The sequence below is a fragment of the Kogia breviceps genome, chromosome 9 (genome assembly GCF_026419965.1).
Source record: "Kogia breviceps isolate mKogBre1 chromosome 9, mKogBre1 haplotype 1, whole genome shotgun sequence".
Taxonomy (NCBI): domain Eukaryota; kingdom Metazoa; phylum Chordata; class Mammalia; order Artiodactyla; family Physeteridae; genus Kogia; species Kogia breviceps.
This window is the reverse complement of record NC_081318.1, coordinates 105924010-105947020: the sequence shown is the minus strand read 5'-3', so window position 1 is coordinate 105947020 and position 23011 is coordinate 105924010.

The following is a 23011-nucleotide window of genomic DNA, read 5'->3' as shown; positions in this document are numbered from 1 at the left end:
GCTGTGCATTCGCAGCCAGCTTCAAGTTGTTGTTTTGTGTTTACACTCTGGTGTAGAGTCCGGCTAAGCTCACTTGGGAAGTACAAGTGCCAGAGTTCCTTTCCCGGGCACCATGAAGAGATCATATTCGTAGCATGCGGGTACTGCTTTCCTCCTAAGCTGTGCATTCGCAGCCAGCCTGAAGGTGTTCATTTTGTGGATAGAGTCTCGTAGAGATGCGGGCTAAGCTCACTTGGGAAGTCCACGTGCCAGGGTTCCTTTCCGGGGCACCATGAAGAGATCAAATTCGTAGCATGCGGGTACTGCTTTCCTCGAAAGCTGTGCATTCGCAGCCACCCTGAAGGTGTTCATTTTGTGGATCGAGTCTCTTGGGGTTGCCGGCTAAGCTCACTTGGGAAGTACAAGTGCCAGAGTTCCTTTCCCGGGCACCATCAAGAGATCAAATTCGTAGCATGCGGGTACTGCTTTCCTCTTCAGCTGTGCATTCGCAGCCAGCTTGAAGGTGTTCATTTTGTGGATAGAGTCTCGTGAAGATGCCGGCTAAGCTCACTTGGGAAGTACAAGTGCCAGAGTTCCTTTCCAGGGCACCATCAAGAGGTCAAATTCATAGCATGCGGGTAAAACTTTCCTCCTAAGCTGTGCATTCGCAGCCAGCTTCAAGTTGTTGTTTTGTGGTTACACTCTCGTGGAGATGCCGACTAAGCTCACTTGAGAAGTACAAGTGCCAGAATTCCTTTCCTGGGCACCATCAAGAGATCAAATTCGTAGCATGCAGGTAAAGGTTTCCTCCTATGCTGTGCATTCACAGCCAGGTTCACGGTGTTCCTTTTGTGGTTGGACACTCGTGGAGATGCCGGCTAAGCTCACTTGGGAAGTACAAGTGCCAGAGTTCCTTTCCGGGGCACCATGAAGAGATCATATTCGTAGCATGCGGGTACTGCTTTCCTCCTAAGCTGTGCATTCGCAGCCAGCCTGAAGGTGTTCATTCTGTGGATACAGTCTCTTGGGGTTGCCGGCTAAGCTCACTTTGGAAGTACAAGTGCCAGGGTTCCTTTCCGGGGCACCATGAAGAGATCAAATTCGTAGCATGCGGGTACTGCTTTCCTCGAAAGCTGTGCATTCGCAGCCAGCTTGAAGGTGTTCATTTTGTGGATAGAGTCTCGTGAAGATGCCGGCTAAGCTCACTAGGGAAGTACAAGTGCCAGAGTTCCTTTCCGGGGCACCATGAAGAGATCAAATTCGTAGCATGCGGGTAAAGCTTTCCTCCTAAGCTGTGCATTCGCAGCCAGCTTCAAGTTGTTGTTTTGTGGTTACACTCTGGTGTAGAGTCCGGCTAAGCTCACTTGGGAAGTACAAGTGCCAGAGTTCCTTTCCCGGGCACCATGAAGAGATCATATTCGTAGCATGCGGGTACTGCTTTCCTCCTAAGCTGTGCATTCCCAGCCAGCCTGAAGGTGTTCATTTTGTGGATAGAGTCTCGTAGAGATGCCGGCTAAGCTCACTTGGGAAGTCCAAGTGCCAGGGTTCCTTTCCGGGGCACCATGAAGAGATCAAATTCGTAGCATGCGGGTACTGCTTTCCTCGAAAGCTGTGCATTCGCAGCCACCCTGAAGGTGTTCATTTTGTGGATCGAGTCTCTTGGGGTTGCCGGCTAACCTCAGTTGGGAAGTACAAGTGCCAGAGTTCCTTTCCCGGGCACCATCAAGAGATCAAATTCGTAGCATGCGGGTACTGCTTTCCTCCTAAGCTGTGCATTCAAAGCCAGCTTTAAGGTGTTCATTTTGTGGATAGAGTGTCGTGAAGATGCCGGCTAAGCTCACTTGGGAAGTACAGGTGCCAGAGTTCCTTTCCGGGGCACCATCAAGTGATCAAATTCGTAGTATGCGGGTAAAGCTTTCCTCCTAAGCTCTGCATTCGCAGGCAGCTTCAAGTTGTTGTTTTGTGGTTACACTCTGGTGGAGAGTCCGGCTAAGCTCACTTGAGAAGTCCAAGTGCCAGAGTTCCTTTCCGGGGCACCATGAAGAGATCAAATTCGTAGCATGCGGGTACTGCTTTCCTCCTAAGCTGTGCATTCACAGCCAGCTTGAAGGTGTTCATTTTGTGGATAGAGTCTCATGGAGATGCCGGCTAAGCTCACTTGAGAAGTACAAGTGCCAGAGTTCATTTCCACGGCATCATCAAGAGATCAAATTCGTAGCATGCGGGTAAAGCTTTCCTCCTAAGCTGTGCATTCGCAGCCAGCTTCAAGGTGTTCCATTTGTGGATAGCCTCTCGGGCAGATGCTCGCGAAGCTCACTTCGGAAGTACAAGTGCCAGAGTTCCTTTCCGGGGCACCATCAAGAGGTCAAATTCGTAGCATGCGGGTAAAACTTTCCTCCTAAGCTTTGCATTCACAGCCAGGTTCAAGGTGCTGCTTTTGTGGTTTAGACTCTCGGCGAGATGCCGGCTAAGCTCACTTGGGAAGTACAAGTGCCCGAGTTCCTTTCCGGGGCACGATCAAGTGATCAAATTCGTAGCATGCGGGTAAAGATTTCCTCCTAAGCTGTTCATTCGCAGCCAGCTTCACGTTGTTCTTTTGTGGTTACACTCTGGTGGAGAGTCCGGCTAATCTCACTTGAGAAGTCCAAGTGCCAGAGTTCCTTTCCAGGGCACCATGAAGACATCAAATTCGTAGCATGCGGGTACCGCTTTCCTCCTAAGCTATGCATTCGCAGCCAGCCTGAAGGTGTTCATTTTGTGGATAGAGTCTTGTGGAGATGCCGGCTAAGCTCACATGGGAAGTACAAGTGCCAGAGTTCCTTTCCGGGGCACTATCAAGAGATAAAATTCGTAGCATGCGGGTAAAGCTTCCTCCTAAGCTATGCATTCGCAGCCAGCATCAAGGTGTTGTTTTTGTGGTTACACTATGGTGTAGAGTCCGGCTAAGCTCACTTGGGAAGTACAAGTGCCAGAGTTCCTTTCCCGGGCACCATCAAGAGATCAAATTTGTAGCATGCGGGTACTGCTTTCCCCCTAAGCTGTGCATTCGCAGCCAGCTTGAAGGTGTTCATTTTGTGGATAGAGTCTCGTGAAGATGCCGGTAAGCTCACTTGGGAAGTACAAGTGCCAGAGTTCCTTTCCGGGGCACCATGAAGAGATCAAATTCGTAGCATGCGGGTAAAGCTTTCCTCCTAAGCTGTGCATTCGCAGCCAGCTTCAAGTTGTTGTTTTGTGTTTACACTCTGGTGTAGAGTCCGGCTAAGCTCACTTGGGAAGTACAAGTGCCAGAGTTCCTTTCCCGGGCACCATGAAGAGATCATATTCGTAGCATGCGGGTACTGCTTTCCTCCTAAGCTGTGCATTCGCAGCCAGCCTGAAGGTGTTCATTTTGTGGATAGAGTCTCGTAGAGATGCGGGCTAAGCTCACTTGGGAAGTCCACGTGCCAGGGTTCCTTTCCGGGGCACCATGAAGAGATCAAATTCGTAGCATGCGGGTACTGCTTTCCTCGAAAGCTGTGCATTCGCAGCCACCCTGAAGGTGTTCATTTTGTGGATCGAGTCTCTTGGGGTTGCCGGCTAAGCTCACTTGGGAAGTACAAGTGCCAGAGTTCCTTTCCCGGGCACCATCAAGAGATCAAATTCGTAGCATGCGGGTACTGCTTTCCTCTTCAGCTGTGCATTCGCAGCCAGCTTGAAGGTGTTCATTTTGTGGATAGAGTCTCGTGAAGATGCCGGCTAAGCTCACTTGGGAAGTACAAGTGCCAGAGTTCCTTTCCAGGGCACCATCAAGAGGTCAAATTCATAGCATGCGGGTAAAACTTTCCTCCTAAGCTGTGCATTCGCAGCCAGCTTCAAGTTGTTGTTTTGTGGTTACACTCTCGTGGAGATGCCGACTAAGCTCACTTGAGAAGTACAAGTGCCAGAATTCCTTTCCTGGGCACCATCAAGAGATCAAATTCGTAGCATGCAGGTAAAGGTTTCCTCCTATGCTGTGCATTCACAGCCAGGTTCACGGTGTTCCTTTTGTGGTTGGACACTCGTGGAGATGCCGGCTAAGCTCACTTGGGAAGTACAAGTGCCAGAGTTCCTTTCCGGGGCACCATGAAGAGATCATATTCGTAGCATGCGGGTACTGCTTTCCTCCTAAGCTGTGCATTCGCAGCCAGCCTGAAGGTGTTCATTCTGTGGATACAGTCTCTTGGGGTTGCCGGCTAAGCTCACTTTGGAAGTACAAGTGCCAGAGATCCTTTCCGGGGCACCATAAAGTTATCAAATTCGTAGCATGCGCGTACTGCTTTCCTGTTAAGCTGTGCATTCGCAGCCAGCTTGAAAGTGTTCATTTTGTGGATAGAGTCTCGTGAAAATGCCGGCTAAGCTCACTTGGGAAGTACAAGTGCCAGAGTTCCTTTCCGGGGTACCATCAAGTGATCAAATTCGTAGCATGCGGGTAAAGCTTTCCTCCTAAGCTGTTCATTCGCAGCCAGCTTCAAGTTGTTGTTTTGTGGTTACACTCTAGTGTAGAGTCCGGCTAAGCTCACTTGGGAAGTACAAGTGCCAGAGATCCTTTCCGGGGCACCATCAAGAGATCAACTTCGTAGCATGCGGGTACTGCTTTCCTCCTAAGCTGTGCATTCGCAGCCAGCCAGAAGGTGTTCATTTTGTGGATAGATTCTCGTGGAGATGCCGGCTAAGCTCACTTGGGAAGTACAAGTGCCAGAGTTCCTTTCCGGGGCACCATCAAGAGGTCAAATTCATAGCATGCGGGTAAAACTTTCCTCCTAAGCTGTGCATTCGCAGCCAGCTTCAAGGTGTTGCTTTTGTGGTTATACTCTCGTGGAGATGCCGACTAAGCTCACTTGAGAAGTACAAGTGCCAGAATTCCTTTCCGGGGCACCATCAAGAGATCAAACTCGTAGCATGTAGGTAAAGGTTTCCTCCTACGCTGTGCATTCACAGCCAGGTTCACGGTGTTCCTTTTGTGGTTGGACACTCCTGGAGATGCCGGCTAAGCTCACTTGAGAAGTACAAGTGCCAGAGTTCCTTTCCGGGGCACCATCAAGAGATCAAATACGTAGCATGCGGGTACCGCTTTCCGCCTAAGCTCTGCATTCGCAGGCAGCTTGAAGGTGTTCATTTTGTGGAGAGAGTCTCGTGGAGATGCCGGCTAAGCTCACTTGGGAAGTACAAGTGCCAGAGATCCTTTCCGGGGCACCATCAAGAGATCACAGCATGCGGGTAAAGGTTTCCTCCTACGCTGTGCATTCGCAGCCAGGTTCATGGTGTTACTTTTGTGGTTAGACTCTCGTGGAGATGCCGGCTAAGCTCACTTGAGAAGTATAAGTGCCAGAATTCCTTTCTGCGTCACAATGAAGAGATCAAATTCGTAGCATGCGGGTACTGCTTTCCTCCTAAGTAGTGCATTCGCAGCCAGCCAGAAGGTGTTCATTTTGTGGATAGATTCTCGTGGAGATGCCGGCTAAGCTCACTTGGGAAGTACAAGTGCCAGAGTTCCTTTCCGGGGCACCATCAAGAGGTCAAATTCATTGCATGCGGGTAAAACTTTCCTCCTAAGCTGTGCATTCGCAGCCAGCTTCAAGGTGTTGCTTTTGTGGTTATACTCTCGTGGAGATGCCGGCTAAGCTCACTTGAGAAGTACAAGTGCCAGAGTTCCTTTCCGGGGCACCATGAAGAGATCATATTCGTAGCATGCGGGTACTGCTTTCCTCCTAAGCTGTGCATTCGCAGTCAGCCTGAAGGTGTTCATTCTGTGGATACAGGCACTTGGGGTTGCCGGCTAAGCTCACTTGGGAAGTACAAGTGCCAGAGATCCTTTCCGGGGCACCATCAAGATATCAAATTCGTAGCATGCGGGTACTGCTTTCCTGCTAAGCTGTGCATTCGCAGCCAGCTTGAAGGTGTTCATTTTGTGGATAGAGTCTCGTGAAGATGCCGGCTAAGCTCACTTGGGAAGTACAAGTGCCAGAGTTCCTTTCCGGGGCACCATCAAGTGATCAAATTCGTAGCATGCGGGTAAAGCTTTCCTCCTAAGCTGTTCATTCGCAGCCAGCTTCAAGTTGTTGTTTTGTGGTTACACTCTGGTGGAGAGTCCGGCTAAGCTCACTTGCGAAGTCCAAGTGCCAGAATTCATTTCCGGGGCACAATGAAGAGATCAAATTCGTAGCATGCGGGTAAAGCTTTCCTCCTAAGCTGTGTATTCGCAGCCAGCTTCAAGTTGTTGTTTTGTGGTTACACTCTAGTGTAGAGTCCGGGTAAGCTCACTTGGGAAGTACAAGTGCCAGAGTTCCTTTCCCGGGCACCATGAAGAGATCATATTCATAGCATGCGGGTACTGCTTTCCTCCGAAGCTGTGCATTCGCAGCCAGCCTGAAGGTGTTCATTTTGTGGATAGAGTCTCGTAGAGATGCCGGCTAAGCTCACTTGGGATGTCCAAGTGCCAGGGTTCCTTTCCGGGGCACCATGAAGAGATCAAATTCGTAGCATGCGGGTACTGCTTTCCTCGAAAGCTGTGCATTCGCAGCCACCCTGAAGGTGTTCATTTTGTGGATAGTCTCTTGGGGTTGCCGGCTAAGCTCACTTGGGAAGTACAAGTGCCAGAGTTCCTTTCCCGGGCACCATCAAGAGATCAAATTCGTAGCATGCGGGTACTGCTTTCCTCCTAAGCTGTGCATTCGCAGCCAGCTTGAAGGTGTTCATTTTGTGGATAGAGTCTCGTGAAGATGCCGGCGAAGGTCACTTGGGAAGTACAAGTGCCAGAGTTCCGTTCCGGGGCACCATCAAGAGGTCAAATTCATAGCATGCGGGTAAAAGTTTCCTCCTAAGCTGTGCATTCGCAACCAGCTTCAAGGTGTTGCTTTTGTGGTTATACTCTCGTGGAGATGCCGACAAAGATCACTTGAGAAGTACAAGTGCCAGAATTCCTTTCCGGGGCACCATCAAGAGATCAAATTCGTAGCATGCAGGTAAAGGTTTCCTCCTACGCTGTGCATTCACAGCCAGGTTCACGGTGTTCCTTTTGTGGTTGGACACTCGTGGAGATGCCGGCTAAGCTCACTTGAGAAGTACAAGTGCCAGAGTTCCTTTCCGGGACACCATGAAGAGATCATATTCGTAGCATGCGGGTACTGCTTTCCTCCTAAGCTGTGCATTCACAGTCAGCCTGAAGGTGTTCATTCTGTGGATACAGGCTCTTGGGGTTTCCGGCTAAGCTCACTTGGGAAGTACAAGTGCCAGAGATCCTTTCCGGGGCACCATCAAGATATCAAATTCGTAGCATGCGGGTACTGCTTTCCTGCTAAGCTGTGCATTCGCAGCCAGCTTGAAGGTGTTCATTTTGTGGATAGAGTCTCGTGAAGATGCCGGCTAAGCTCACTTGGGAAGTACAAGTGCCAGAGTTCCTTTCCGGGGCACCATCAAGTGATCAAATTCGTAGCATGCGGGTAAAGCTTTCCTCCTAAGCTGTTTATTCGCAGCCAGCTTCAAGTTGTTGTTTTGTGGTTACACTCTGGTGGAGAGTCCGGCTAAGCTCACTTGAGAAGTCCAAGTGCCAGAATTCCGTTCCGGGGCACAATAAAGAGATCAAATTCGTAGCATGCGGGTAAAGCTTTCCTCCTAAGCTGTGCATTCGCAGCCAGCTTCAAGTTGTTGTTTTGTGGTTACACTCTAGTGTAGAGTCCGGCTAAGCTCACTTGGGAAGTACAAGTGCCAGAGTTCCTTTCCCGGGCACCATGAAGAGATCATATTCGTAGCATGCGGGTACTGCTTTCCTCCTAAGCTGTGCATTCCCAGCCAGCCTGAAGGTGTTCATTTTGTGGATAGAGTCTCGTAGAGATGCCGGCTAAGCTCACTTGGGAAGTCCAAGTGCCAGGGTTCCTTTCCGGGGCACCATGAAAAGATCAAATTCGTAGCATGCGGGTACTGCTTTCCTCCTAAGCTGTGCATTCGCAGCCACCCTGAAGGTGTTCATTTTGTGGATAGAGTCTCTTGGGGTTGCCGGCTAAGCTCACTTGGGAAGTACAAGTGCCAGAGTTCCTTTCCCGGGCACCATCAAGAGATCAAATTCGTAGCATGCGGGTACTGCTTTCCTCCTAAGCTGTGCATTCGCAGCCAGCTTTAAGGTGTTCATTTTGTGGATAGAGTGTCGTGAAGATGCCGGCTAAGCTCACTTGGGAAGTACAGGTGCCAGAGTTCCTTTCCGGGGCACCATCAAGTGATCAAATTCGTAGTATGCGGGTAAAGCTTTCCTCCTAAGCTCTGCATTCGCAGGCAGCTTCAAGTTGTTGTTTTGTGGTTACACTCTGGTGGAGAGTCCGGCTAATCTCACTTGAGAAGTCCAAGTGCCAGAGTTCCTTTCCGGGGCACCATGAAGAGATCATATTCGTAGCATGCGGGTACTGCTTTCCTCCTAAGCTGTGCATTCGCAGTCAGCCTGAAGGTGTTCATTCTGTGGATACAGGCACTTGGGGTTGCCGGCTAAGCTCACTTGGGAAGTACAAGTGCCAGAGATCCTTTCCGGGGCACCATCAAGGTATCAAATTCGTAGCATGCGGGTACTGCTTTCCTGCTAAGCTGTGCATTCGCAGCCAGCTTGAAGGTGTTCATTTTGTGGATAGAGTCTCGTGAAGATGCCGGCTAAGCTCACTTGGGAAGTACAAGTGCCAGAGTTCCTTTCCGGGGCACCATCAAGTGATCAAATTCGTAGCATGCGGGTAAAGCTTTCCTCCTAAGCTGTTCATTCGCAGCCAGCTTCAAGTTGTTGTTTTGTGGTTACACTCTGGTGGAGAGTCCGGCTAAGCTCACTTGCGAAGTCCAAGTGCCAGAATTCATTTCCGGGGCACAATGAAGAGATCAAATTCGTAGCATGCGGGTAAAGCTTTCCTCCTAAGCTGTGTATTCGCAGCCAGCTTCAAGTTGTTGTTTTGTGGTTACACTCTAGTGTAGAGTCCGGGTAAGCTCACTTGGGAAGTACAAGTGCCAGAGTTCCTTTCCCGGGCACCATGAAGAGATCATATTCATAGCATGCGGGTACTGCTTTCCTCCGAAGCTGTGCATTCGCAGCCAGCCTGAAGGTGTTCATTTTGTGGATAGAGTCTCGTAGAGATGCCGGCTAAGCTCACTTGGGATGTCCAAGTGCCAGGGTTCCTTTCCGGGGCACCATGAAGAGATCAAATTCGTAGCATGCGGGTACTGCTTTCCTCGAAAGCTGTGCATTCGCAGCCACCCTGAAGGTGTTCATTTTGTGGATAGTCTCTTGGGGTTGCCGGCTAAGCTCACTTGGGAAGTACAAGTGCCAGAGTTCCTTTCCCGGGCACCATCAAGAGATCAAATTCGTAGCATGCGGGTACTGCTTTCCTCCTAAGCTGTGCATTCGCAGCCAGCTTGAAGGTGTTCATTTTGTGGATAGAGTCTCGTGAAGATGCCGGCGAAGGTCACTTGGGAAGTACAAGTGCCAGAGTTCCGTTCCGGGGCACCATCAAGAGGTCAAATTCATAGCATGCGGGTAAAAGTTTCCTCCTAAGCTGTGCATTCGCAGCCAGCTTCAAGGTGTTGCTTTTGTGGTTATACTCTCGTGGAGATGCCGACAAAGATCACTTGAGAAGTACAAGTGCCAGAATTCCTTTCCGGGGCACCATCAAGAGATCAAATTCGTAGCATGCAGGTAAAGGTTTCCTCCTACGCTGTGCATTCACAGCCAGGTTCACGGTGTTCCTTTTGTGGTTGGACACTCGTGGAGATGCCGGCTAAGCTCACTTGAGAAGTACAAGTGCCAGAGTTCCTTTCCGGGACACCATGAAGAGATCATATTCGTAGCATGCGGGTACTGCTTTCCTCCTAAGCTGTGCATTCACAGTCAGCCTGAAGGTGTTCATTCTGTGGATACAGGCTCTTGGGGTTTCCGGCTAAGCTCACTTGGGAAGTACAAGTGCCAGAGATCCTTTCCGGGGCACCATCAAGATATCAAATTCGTAGCATGCGGGTACTGCTTTCCTGCTAAGCTGTGCATTCGCAGCCAGCTTGAAGGTGTTCATTTTGTGGATAGAGTCTCGTGAAGATGCCGGCTAAGCTCACTTGGGAAGTACAAGTGCCAGAGTTCCTTTCCGGGGCACCATCAAGTGATCAAATTCGTAGCATGCGGGTAAAGCTTTCCTCCTAAGCTGTTTATTCGCAGCCAGCTTCAAGTTGTTGTTTTGTGGTTACACTCTGGTGGAGAGTCCGGCTAAGCTCACTTGAGAAGTCCAAGTGCCAGAATTCCGTTCCGGGGCACAATAAAGAGATCAAATTCGTAGCATGCGGGTAAAGCTTTCCTCCTAAGCTGTGCATTCGCAGCCAGCTTCAAGTTGTTGTTTTGTGGTTACACTCTAGTGTAGAGTCCGGCTAAGCTCACTTGGGAAGTACAAGTGCCAGAGTTCCTTTCCCGGGCACCATGAAGAGATCATATTCGTAGCATGCGGGTACTGCTTTCCTCCTAAGCTGTGCATTCCCAGCCAGCCTGAAGGTGTTCATTTTGTGGATAGAGTCTCGTAGAGATGCCGGCTAAGCTCACTTGGGAAGTCCAAGTGCCAGGGTTCCTTTCCGGGGCACCATGAAAAGATCAAATTCGTAGCATGCGGGTACTGCTTTCCTCCTAAGCTGTGCATTCGCAGCCACCCTGAAGGTGTTCATTTTGTGGATAGAGTCTCTTGGGGTTGCCGGCTAAGCTCACTTGGGAAGTACAAGTGCCAGAGCTCCTTTCCCGGGCACCATCAAGAGATCAAATTCGTAGCATGCGGGTACTGCTTTCCTCCTAAGCTGTGCATTCGCAGCCAGCTTTAAGGTGTTCATTTTGTGGATAGAGTGTCGTGAAGATGCCGGCTAAGCTCACTTGGGAAGTACAGCTGCCAGAGTTCCTTTCCGGGGCACCATCAAGTGATCAAATTCGTAGTATGCGGGTAAAGCTTTCCTCCTAAGCTCTGCATTCGCAGGCAGCTTCAAGTTGTTGTTTTGTGGTTACACTCTGGTGGAGAGTCCGGCTAATCTCACTTGAGAAGTCCAAGTGCCAGAGTTCCTTTCCGGGGCACCATGAAGAGATCAAATTCGTAGCATGCGGGTACCGCTTTCCTCCTAAGCTGTGCATTCGCAGGCAGCTTGAAGGTGTTCATTTTGTGGAGAGAGTCTCGTAGAGATGCCGGCTAAGCTCACTTGGGAAGTCCAAGTGCCAGGGTTCCTTTCCGGGGCACCATGAAGAGATCAAATTCGTAGCATGCGGGTACTGCTTTCCTCGAAAGCTGTGCATTCGCAGCCACCCTGAAGGTGTTCATTTTGTGGATCGAGTCTCGTGAAGATGCCGGCTAAGCTCACTTGGGAAGTACAAGTGCCAGGGTTCCTTTCCGGGGCACCATGAAAAGATCAAATTCGTAGCATGCGGGTACTGCTTTCCTCCTAAGCTGTGCATTCGCAGCCACCCTGAAGGTGTTCATTTTGTGGATAGAGTCTCTTGGGGTTGCCGGCTAAGCTCACTTGGGAAGTACAAGTGCCAGAGCTCCTTTCCCGGGCACCATCAAGAGATCAAATTCGTAGCATGCGGGTACTGCTTTCCTCCTAAGCTGTGCATTCGCAGCCAGCTTTAAGGTGTTCATTTTGTGGATAGAGTGTCGTGAAGATGCCGGCTAAGCTCACTTGGGAAGTACAGCTGCCAGAGTTCCTTTCCGGGGCACCATCAAGTGATCAAATTCGTAGTATGCGGGTAAAGCTTTCCTCCTAAGCTCTGCATTCGCAGGCAGCTTCAAGTTGTTGTTTTGTGGTTACACTCTGGTGGAGAGTCCGGCTAATCTCACTTGAGAAGTCCAAGTGCCAGAGTTCCTTTCCGGGGCACCATGAAGAGATCAAATTCGTAGCATGCGGGTACCGCTTTCCTCCTAAGCTGTGCATTCGCAGGCAGCTTGAAGGTGTTCATTTTGTGGAGAGAGTCTCATGGAGATGCCGGCTAAGCTCACTTGAGAAGTACAAGTGCCAGAGTTCATTTCCGCGGCATCATCAAGAGATCAAATTCGTAGCATGCGGGTAAAGCTTTCATCCTAATCTGTGCATTCGCAGCCAGCTTCAAGGTGTTCCATTTGTGCATAGACTCTCGGGCAGATTCTCGCGAAGCTCACTTCGGAAGTACAAGTGCCAGAGTTCCTTTCCGGGGCACCATCAAGAGGTCAAATTCGAAGCATGCGGGTAAAACTTTCCTCCTAAGCTGTGCATTCACAGCCAGGTTCAAGGTGCTGCTTTTGTGGTTTAGACTCTCGGGGAGATGCCGGCTAAGCTCACTTGGGAAGTACAAGTGCCAGAGTTCATTTCCGGGGCACCATCAAGGATCAAAATCGTAGCATGCGGGTACCACTTTCCTCCTATGCTCTGCATTCGCAGGCAGCTTGAAGGTGTTCATTTTGTGGAGAGAGTCTCGTGGAGATGCCAGCTCAGCTCACTTGAGAAGTACAAGTGCCAGAATTCCTTTCCGCGTCACCATGAAGAGATCAAATTTGTAGCATGCGGGTACTGCTTTCCTCCTAAGCAGTGCATTCGCAGCCAGCCAGAAGGTGTTCATTTTGTGGATAGTTTCTCGTGGAGATGCCGGCTAAGCTCACTTGGGAAGTACAAGTGCCAGAGTGCCTTTCCGGGGTACCATGAAGAGATCAAATTCGTAGCATGCGGGTACTGCTTTCCTCCTCAGCTGTGCATTCGCAGCCAGCCTGAAGGTGTTCATTTTGTGTATAGAGTCTCTTGGGGTTGCCGGCTAAGCTCACTTGGGAAGTACAAGTGCCAGAGTTCCTTTCCGGGGCACCATCAAGATATAAAATTCGTAGCATGCGGGTACTGCTTTCCTCCTAAGCTGTGCATTCGCAGCCAGCTTGAAGGTGTTCATTTTGTGGATAGCGTCTTGTGGATATGCCGGCTAAGCTCACTTGGGAAGTAAAAGTGCCCGAGTTCCTTTCCGGGGCACGATCACGTGATCAAATTCGTAGCATGCGGGTAAAGATTTCCTCCTAAGCTGTTCATTCGCAGCCAGCTTCAAGTTGTTCTTTTGTGGTTACACTCTGGTGGAGAGTCCGGCTAATCTCACTTGAGAAGTCCAAGTGCCAGAGTTCCTTTCCGGGGCACCATGAAGACATCAAATTCGTAGCATGCGGGTACCGCTTTCCTCCTAAGCTATGCATTCGCAGCCAGCCTGAAGGTGTTCATTTTGTGGATAGAGTCTTGTGGAGATGCCGGCTAAGCTCACATGGGAAGTACAAGTGCCAGAGTTCCTTTCCGGGGCACTATCAAGAGATAAAATTCGTAGCATGCGGGTAAAGCTTCCTCCTAAGCTATGCATTCGCAGCCAGCTTCAAGGTGTTGTTTTTGTGGTTACACTATGGTGTAGAATCCGGGTAAGCTCACTTGGGAAGTACAAGTGCCAGAGTTCCTTTCCCGGGCACCATCAAGAGATCAAATTTGTAGCATGCGGGTACTGCTTTCCTTCTCAGCTGTGCATTCGCAGCCAGCTTGAAGGTGTTCATTTTGTGGGTAGCGTCTCATGAAGATGCCGGCTAAGCTCACTTGGGAAGTACAAGTGCCAGAGTTCCTTTCCGGGGCACCATCAAGAGATCAACTTCGTAGCATGGGGGTACTGCTTTCCTCCTAAGGTGTGCATTCGCAGACAGCCTGAAGGTGATAATTTTGTGGATAGCGTCTCGTGGATATGCCGGCTAAGCTCACTTGGGAAGTACAAGTGCCAGAGTTCCTTTCCGGGGCACCATGAAGAGATCAAATTCGTAGCATGTAGGTAAAGGTTTCCTCCTACGCTGTGCATTCACAGCCAGGTTCACGGTGTTCCTTTTGTGGTTGGACACTCGTGGAGATGCCGGCTAAGCTCACTTGGGAAGTACAAGTGCCAGAGTTCCTTTCCCGGGCACCATGAAGAGATCATATTCGTAGCATGCGGGTACTGCTTTCCTCCTAAGCTGTGCATTCCCAGCCAGCCTGAAGGTGTTCATTTTGTGGATAGAGTCTCGTAGAGATGCCGGCTAAGCTCACTTGGGAAGTCCAAGTGCCAGGGTTCCTTTCCGGGGCACCATGAAGAGATCAAATTCGTAGCATGCGGGTACTGCTTTCCTCGAAAGCTGTGCATTCGCAGCCACCCTGAAGGTGTTCATTTTGTGGATCGAGTCTCTTGGGGTTGCCGGCTAAGCTCACTTGGGAAGTACAAGTGCCAGAGTTCCTTTCCCGGGCACCATCAAGAGATCAAATTCGTAGCATGCGGGTACTGCTTTCCTCTTCAGCTGTGCATTCGCAGCCAGCTTGAAGGTGTTCATTTTGTGGATAGAGTCTCGTGAAGATGCCGGCTAAGCTCACTTGGGAAGTACAAGTGCCAGAGTTCCTTTCCAGGGCACCATCAAGAGGTCAAATTCATAGCATGCGGGTAAAACTTTCCTCCAAGGCTGTGCATTTGCAGCCAGCTTCAAGTTGTTGTTTTGTGGTTACACTCTCGTGGAGATGCCGACTAAGCTCACTTGAGAAGTACAAGTGCCAGAATTCCTTTCCGGGGCACCATCAAGAGATCAAATTCGTAGCATGCAGGTAAAGGTTTCCTCCTATGCTGTGCATTCACAGCCAGGTTCACGGTGTTCCTTTTGTGGTTGGACACTCGTGGAGATGCCGGCTAAGCTCACTTGTGAAGTACAAGTGCCAGAGTTCCTTTCCGGGGCACCATGAAGAGATCATATTCGTAGCATGCGGGTACTGCTTTCCTCCTAAGCTGTGCATTCGCAGCCAGCCTGAAGGTGTTCATTCTGTGGATACAGTCTCTTGGGGTTGCCGGCTAAGCTCACTTTGGAAGTACAAGTGCCAGAGATCCTTTCCGGGGCACCATAAAGTTATCAAATTCGTAGCATGCGCGTACTGCTTTCCTGTTAAGCTGTGCATTCGCAGCCAGCTTGAAGGTGTTCATTTTGTGGATAGAGTCTCGTGAAAATGCCGGCTAAGCTCACTTGGGAAGTACAAGTGCCAGAGTTCCTTTCCGGGGTACCATCAAGTGATCAAATTCGTAGCATGCGGGTAAAGCTTTCCTCCTAAGCTGTTCATTCGCAGCCAGCTTCAAGTTGTTGTTTTGTGGTTACACTCTAGTGTAGAGTCCGGCTAAGCTCACTTGGGAAGTACAAGTGCCAGAGATCCTTTCCGGGGCACAATCAAGAGATCAACTTCGTAGCATGCGGGTACTGCTTTCCTTCTAAGCTGTGCATTCGCAGACAGCCTGAAGGTGTTAATTTTGTGGATAGCGTCTCGTGGATATGCCGGCTAAGCTCACTTGGGAAGTACAAGTGCCAGAGTTCCTTTCCGGGGCACCATCAAGAGGTCAAATTCGTAGCATGCGGGTAAATCTTTCCACCTAAGCTGTGCATTCACAGCCAGGTTCAAGGTGCTGCTTTTGTGGTTTAGACTCTCGGGGAGATGCCGGCTAAGCTCACTTGGGAAGTACAAGTGTCAGAGTTCATTTCCGGGGCACCATCAAGGATCAAAATCGTAGCATGCGGGTACCACTTTCCTCCTATGCTCTGCATTCGCAGGCAGCTTGAAGGTGTTCATTTTGTGGAGAGAGTCTCGTGTAGATGCCAGCTCAGCTCACTTGAGAAGTACAAGTGCCAGAATTCCTTTCCGCGTCACCATGAAGAGATCAAATTTGTAGCATGCGGGTACTGCTTTCCTCCTAAGCAGTGCATTCGCAGCCAGCCAGAAGGTGTTCATTTTGTGGATAGTTTCTCGTGGAGATGCCGGCTAAGCTCACTTGGGAAGTACAAGTGCCAGAGTGCCTTTCCGGGGTACCATGAAGAGATCAAATTCGTAGCATGCGGGTACTGCTTTCCTCCTCAGCTGTGCATTCGCAGCCAGCCTGAAGGTGTTCATTTTGTGGATAGAGTCTCTTGGGGTTGCCGGCTAAGCTCACTTGGGAAGTACAAGTGCCAGAGTTCCTTTCCGGGGCACCATCAAGATATAAAATTCGTAGCATGCGGGTACTGCTTTCCTCCTAAGCTGTGCATTCGCAGCCAGCTTGAAGGTGTTCATTTTGTGGATAGCGTCTTGTGGATATGCCGGCTAAGCTCACTTGGGAAGTAAAAGTGCCCGAGTTCCTTTCCGGGGCACGATCACGTGATCAAATTCGTAGCATGCGGGTGAAGATTTCCTCCTAAGCTGTTCATTCGCAGCCAGCTTCAAGTTGTTCTTTTGTGGTTACACTCTGGTGGAGAGTCCGGCTAATCTCACTTGAGAAGTCCAAGTGCCAGAGTTCCTTTCCGGGGCACCATGAAGACATCAAATTCGTAGCATGCGGGTACCGCTTTCCTCCTAAGCTATGCATTCGCAGCCAGCCTGAAGGTGTTCATTTTGTGGATAGAGTCTTGTGGAGATGCCGGCTAAGCTCACATGGGAAGTACAAGTGCCAGAGTTCCTTTCCGGGGCACGATCAAGAGATAAAATTCGTAGCATGCGGGTAAAGCTTCCTCCTAAGCTATGCATTCGCAGCCAGCTTCAAGGTGTTGTTTTTGTGGTTACACTATGGTGTAGAATCCGGCTAAGCTCACTTGGGAAGTACAAGTGCCAGAGTTCCTTTCCCGGGCACCATCAAGAGATCAAATTTGTAGCATGCGGGTACTGCTTTCCTTCTCAGCTGTGCATTCGCAGCCAGCTTGAAGGTGTTCATTTTGTGGGTAGCGTCTCATGAAGATGCCGGCTAAGCTCACTTGGGAAGTACAAGTGCCAGAGTTCCTTTCCGGGGCACCATCAAGAGATCAACTTCGTAGCATGGGGGTACTGCTTTCCTCCTAAGGTGTGCATTCGCAGACAGCCTGAAGGTGATAATTTTGTGGATAGCGTCTCGTGGATATGCCGGCTAAGCTCACTTGGGAAGTACAAGTGCCAGAGTTCCTTTCCGGGGCACCATCAAGAGATCAAATTCGTAGCATGTAGGTAAAGGTTTCCTCCTACGCTGTGCATTCACAGCCAGGTTCACGGTGTTCCTTTTGTGGTTGGACACTCGTGGAGATGCCGGCTAAGCTCACTTGGGAAGTACAAGTGCCAGAGTTCCTTTCCCGGGCACCATGAAGAGATCATATTCGTAGCATGCGGGTACTGCTTTCCTCCTAAGCTGTGCATTCCCAGCCAGCCTGAAGGTGTTCATTTTGTGGATAGAGTCTCGTAGAGATGCCGGCTAAGCTCACTTGGGAAGTCCAAGTGCCAGGGTTCCTTTCCGGGGCACCATGAAGAGATCAAATTCGTAGCATGCGGGTACTGCTTTCCTCGAAAGCTGTGCATTCGCAGCCACCCTGAAGGTGTTCATTTTGTGGATCGAGTCTCTTGGGGTTGCCGGCTAAGCTCACTTGGGAAGTACAAGTGCCAGAGTTCCTTTCCCGGGCACCATCAAGAGATCAAATTCGTAGCATGCGGGTACTGCTTTCCTCTTCAGCTGTGCATTCGCAGCCAGCTTGAAGGTGTTCATTTTGTGGATAGAGTCTCGTGAAGATGCCGGCTAAGCTCACTTGGGAAGTACAAGTGCCAGAGTTCCTTTCCAGGGCACCATCAAGAGGTCAAATTCATAGCATGCGGGTAAAACTTTCCTCCAAGGCTGTGCATTTGCAGCCAGCTTCAAGTTGTTGTTTTGTGGTTACACTCTCGTGGAGATGCCGACTAAGCTCACTTGAGAAGTACAAGTGCCAGAATTCCTTTCCGGGGCACCATCAAGAGATCAAATTCGTAGCATGCAGGTAAAGGTTTCCTCCTATGCTGTGCATTCACAGCCAGGTTCACGGTGTTCCTTTTGTGGTTGGACACTCGTGGAGATGCCGGCTAAGCTCACTTGTGAAGTACAAGTGCCAGAGTTCCTTTCCGGGGCACCATGAAGAGATCATATTCGTAGCATGCGGGTACTGCTTTCCTCCTAAGCTGTGCATTCGCAGCCAGCCTGAAGGTGTTCATTCTGTGGATACAGTCTCTTGGGGTTGCCGGCTAAGCTCACTTTGGAAGTACAAGTGCCAGAGATCCTTTCCGGGGCACCATAAAGTTATCAAATTCGTAGCATGCGCGTACTGCTTTCCTGTTAAGCTGTGCATTCGCAGCCAGCTTGAAGGTGTTCATTTTGTGGATAGAGTCTCGTGAAAATGCCGGCTAAGCTCACTTGGGAAGTACAAGTGCCAGAGTTCCTTTCCGGGGTACCATCAAGTGATCAAATTCGTAGCATGCGGGTAAAGCTTTCCTCCTAAGCTGTTCATTCGCAGCCAGCTTCAAGTTGTTGTTTTGTGGTTACACTCTAGTGTAGAGTCCGGCTAAGCTCACTTGGGAAGTACAAGTGCCAGAGATCCTTTCCGGGGCACAATCAAGAGATCAACTTCGTAGCATGCGGGTACTGCTTTCCTTCTAAGCTGTGCATTCGCAGACAGCCTGAAGGTGTTAATTTTGTGGATAGCGTCTCGTGGATATGCCGGCTAAGCTCACTTGGGAAGTACAAGTGCCAGAGTTCCTTTCCGGGGCACCATCAAGAGGTCAAATTCGTAGCATGCGGGTAAATCTTTCCACCTAAGCTGTGCATTCACAGCCAGGTTCAAGGTGCTGCTTTTGTGGTTTAGACTCTCGGGGAGATGCCGGCTAAGCTCACTTGGGAAGTACAAGTGTCAGAGTTCATTTCCGGGGCACCATCAAGGATCAAAATCGTAGCATGCGGGTACCACTTTCCTCCTATGCTCTGCATTCGCAGGCAGCTTGAAGGTGTTCATTTTGTGGAGAGAGTCTCGTGGAGATGCCAGCTCAGCTCACTTGAGAAGTACAAGTGCCAGAATTCCTTTCCGCGTCACCATGAAGAGATCAAATTTGTAGCATGCGGGTACTGCTTTCCTCCTAAGCAGTGCATTCGCAGCCAGCCAGAAGGTGTTCATTTTGTGGATAGTTTCTCGTGGAGATGCCGGCTAAGCTCACTTGGGAAGTACAAGTGCCAGAGTGCCTTTCCGGGGTACCATGAAGAGATCAAATTCGTAGCATGCGGGTACTGCTTTCCTCCTCAGCTGTGCATTCGCAGCCAGCCTGAAGGTGTTCATTTTGTGGATAGAGTCTCTTGGGGTTGCCGGCTAAGCTCACTTGGGAAGTACAAGTGCCAGAGTTCCTTTCCGGGGCACCATCAAGATATAAAATTCGTAGCATGCGGGTACTGCTTTCCTCCTAAGCTGTGCATTCGCAGCCAGCTTGAAGGTGTTCATTTTGTGGATAGCGTCTTGTGGATATGCCGGCTAAGCTCACTTGGGAAGTAAAAGTGCCCGAGTTCCTTTCCGGGGCACGATCACGTGATCAAATTCGTAGCATGCGGGTGAAGATTTCCTCCTAAGCTGTTCATTCGCAGCCAGCTTCAAGTTGTTCTTTTGTGGTTACACTCTGGTGGAGAGTCCGGCTAATCTCACTTGAGAAGTCCAAGTGCCAGAGTTCCTTTCCGGGGCACCATGAAGACATCAAATTCGTAGCATGCGGGTACCGCTTTCCTCCTAAGCTATGCATTCGCAGCCAGCCTGAAGGTGTTCATTTTGTGGATAGAGTCTTGTGGAGATGCCGGCTAAGCTCACATGGGAAGTACAAGTGCCAGAGTTCCTTTCCGGGGCACGATCAAGAGATAAAATTCGTAGCATGCGGGTAAAGCTTCCTCCTAAGCTATGCATTCGCAGCCAGCTTCAAGGTGTTGTTTTTGTGGTTACACTATGGTGTAGAATCCGGCTAAGCTCACTTGGGAAGTACAAGTGCCAGAGTTCCTTTCCCGGGCACCATCAAGAGATCAAATTTGTAGCATGCGGGTACTGCTTTCCTTCTCAGCTGTGCATTCGCAGCCAGCTTGAAGGTGTTCATTTTGTGGGTAGCGTCTCATGAAGATGCCGGCTAAGCTCACTTGGGAAGTACAAGTGCCAGAGTTCCTTTCCGGGGCACCATCAAGAGATCAACTTCGTAGCATGGGGGTACTGCTTTCCTCCTAAGGTGTGCATTCGCAGACAGCCTGAAGGTGATAATTTTGTGGATAGCGTCTCGTGGATATGCCGGCTAAGCTCACTTGGGAAGTACAAGTGCCAGAGTTCCTTTCCGGGGCACCATCAAGAGATCAAATTCGTAGCATGTAGGTAAAGGTTTCCTCCTACGCTGTGCATTCACAGCCAGGTTCACGGTGTTCCTTTTGTGGTTGGACACTCGTGGAGATGCCGGCTAAGCTCACTTGGGAAGTACAAGTGCCAGAGTTCCTTTCCCGGGCACCATGAAGAGATCATATTCGTAGCATGCGGGTACTGCTTTCCTCCTAAGCTGTGCATTCCCAGCCAGCCTGAAGGTGTTCATTTTGTGGATAGAGTCTCGTAGAGATGCCGGCTAAGCTCACTTGGGAAGTCCAAGTGCCAGGGTTCCTTTCCGGGGCACCATGAAGAGATCAAATTCGTAGCATGCGGGTACTGCTTTCCTCGAAAGCTGTGCATTCGCAGCCACCCTGAAGGTGTTCATTTTGTGGATCGAGTCTCTTGGGGTTGCCGGCTAAGCTCACTTGGGAAGTACAAGTGCCAGAGTTCCTTTCCCGGGCACCATCAAGAGATCAAATTCGTAGCATGCGGGTACTGCTTTCCTCTTCAGCTGTGCATTCGCAGCCAGCTTGAAGGTGTTCATTTTGTGGATAGAGTCTCGTGAAGATGCCGGCTAAGCTCACTTGGGAAGTACAAGTGCCAGAGTTCCTTTCCAGGGCACCATCAAGAGGTCAAATTCATAGCATGCGGGTAAAACTTTCCTCCAAGGCTGTGCATTTGCAGCCAGCTTCAAGTTGTTGTTTTGTGGTTACACTCTCGTGGAGATGCCGACTAAGCTCACTTGAGAAGTACAAGTGCCAGAATTCCTTTCCGGGGCACCATCAAGAGATCAAATTCGTAGCATGCAGGTAAAGGTTTCCTCCTATGCTGTGCATTCACAGCCAGGTTCACGGTGTTCCTTTTGTGGTTGGACACTCGTGGAGATGCCGGCTAAGCTCACTTGTGAAGTACAAGTGCCAGAGTTCCTTTCCGGGGCACCATGAAGAGATCATATTCGTAGCATGCGGGTACTGCTTTCCTCCTAAGCTGTGCATTCGCAGCCAGCCTGAAGGTGTTCATTCTGTGGATACAGTCTCTTGGGGTTGCCGGCTAAGCTCACTTTGGAAGTACAAGTGCCAGAGATCCTTTCCGGGGCACCATAAAGTTATCAAATTCGTAGCATGCGCGTACTGCTTTCCTGTTAAGCTGTGCATTCGCAGCCAGCTTGAAGGTGTTCATTTTGTGGATAGAGTCTCGTGAAAATGCCGGCTAAGCTCACTTGGGAAGTACAAGTGCCAGAGTTCCTTTCCGGGGTACCATCAAGTGATCAAATTCGTAGCATGCGGGTAAAGCTTTCCTCCTAAGCTGTTCATTCGCAGCCAGCTTCAAGTTGTTGTTTTGTGGTTACACTCTAGTGTAGAGTCCGGCTAAGCTCACTTGGGAAGTACAAGTGCCAGAGATCCTTTCCGGGGCACAATCAAGAGATCAACTTCGTAGCATGCGGGTACTGCTTTCCTTCTAAGCTGTGCATTCGCAGACAGCCTGAAGGTGTTAATTTTGTGGATAGCGTCTCGTGGATATGCCGGCTAAGCTCACTTGGGAAGTACAAGTGCCAGAGTTCCTTTCCGGGGCACCATCAAGAGGTCAAATTCGTAGCATGCGGGTAAATCTTTCCACCTAAGCTGTGCATTCACAGCCAGGTTCAAGGTGCTGCTTTTGTGGTTTAGACTCTCGGGGAGATGCCGGCTAAGCTCACTTGGGAAGTACAAGTGTCAGAGTTCATTTCCGGGGCACCATCAAGGATCAAAATCGTAGCATGCGGGTACCACTTTCCTCCTATGCTCTGCATTCGCAGGCAGCTTGAAGGTGTTCATTTTGTGGAGAGAGTCTCGTGGAGATGCCAGCTCAGCTCACTTGAGAAGTACAAGTGCCAGAATTCCTTTCCGCGTCACCATGAAGAGATCAAATTTGTAGCATGCGGGTACTGCTTTCCTCCTAAGCAGTGCATTCGCAGCCAGCCAGAAGGTGTTCATTTTGTGGATAGTTTCTCGTGGAGATGCCGGCTAAGCTCACTTGGGAAGTACAAGTGCCAGAGTGCCTTTCCGGGGTACCATGAAGAGATCAAATTCGTAGCATGCGGGTACTGCTTTCCTCCTCAGCTGTGCATTCGCAGCCAGCCTGAAGGTGTTCATTTTGTGGATAGAGTCTCTTGGGGTTGCCGGCTAAGCTCACTTGGGAAGTACAAGTGCCAGAGTTCCTTTCCGGGGCACCATCAAGATATAAAATTCGTAGCATGCGGGTACTGCTTTCCTCCTAAGCTGTGCATTCGCAGCCAGCTTGAAGGTGTTCATTTTGTGGATAGCGTCTTGTGGATATGCCGGCTAAGCTCACTTGGGAAGTAAAAGTGCCCGAGTTCCTTTCCGGGGCACGATCACGTGATCAAATTCGTAGCATGCGGGTAAAGATTTCCTCCTAAGCTGTTCATTCGCAGCCAGCTTCAAGTTGTTCTTTTGTGGTTACACTCTGGTGGAGAGTCCGGCTAATCTCACTTGAGAAGTCCAAGTGCCAGAGTTCCTTTCCGGGGCACCATGAAGACATCAAATTCGTAGCATGCGGGTACCGCTTTCCTCCTAAGCTATGCATTCGCAGCCAGCCTGAAGGTGTTCATTTTGTGGATAGAGTCTTGTGGAGATGCCGGCTAAGCTCACATGGGAAGTACAAGTGCCAGAGTTCCTTTCCGGGGCACGATCAAGAGATAAAATTCGTAGCATGCGGGTAAAGCTTCCTCCTAAGCTATGCATTCGCAGCCAGCTTCAAGGTGTTGTTTTTGTGGTTACACTATGGTGTAGAATCCGGCTAAGCTCACTTGGGAAGTACAAGTGCCAGAGTTCCTTTCCCGGGCACCATCAAGAGATCAAATTTGTAGCATGCGGGTACTGCTTTCCTTCTCA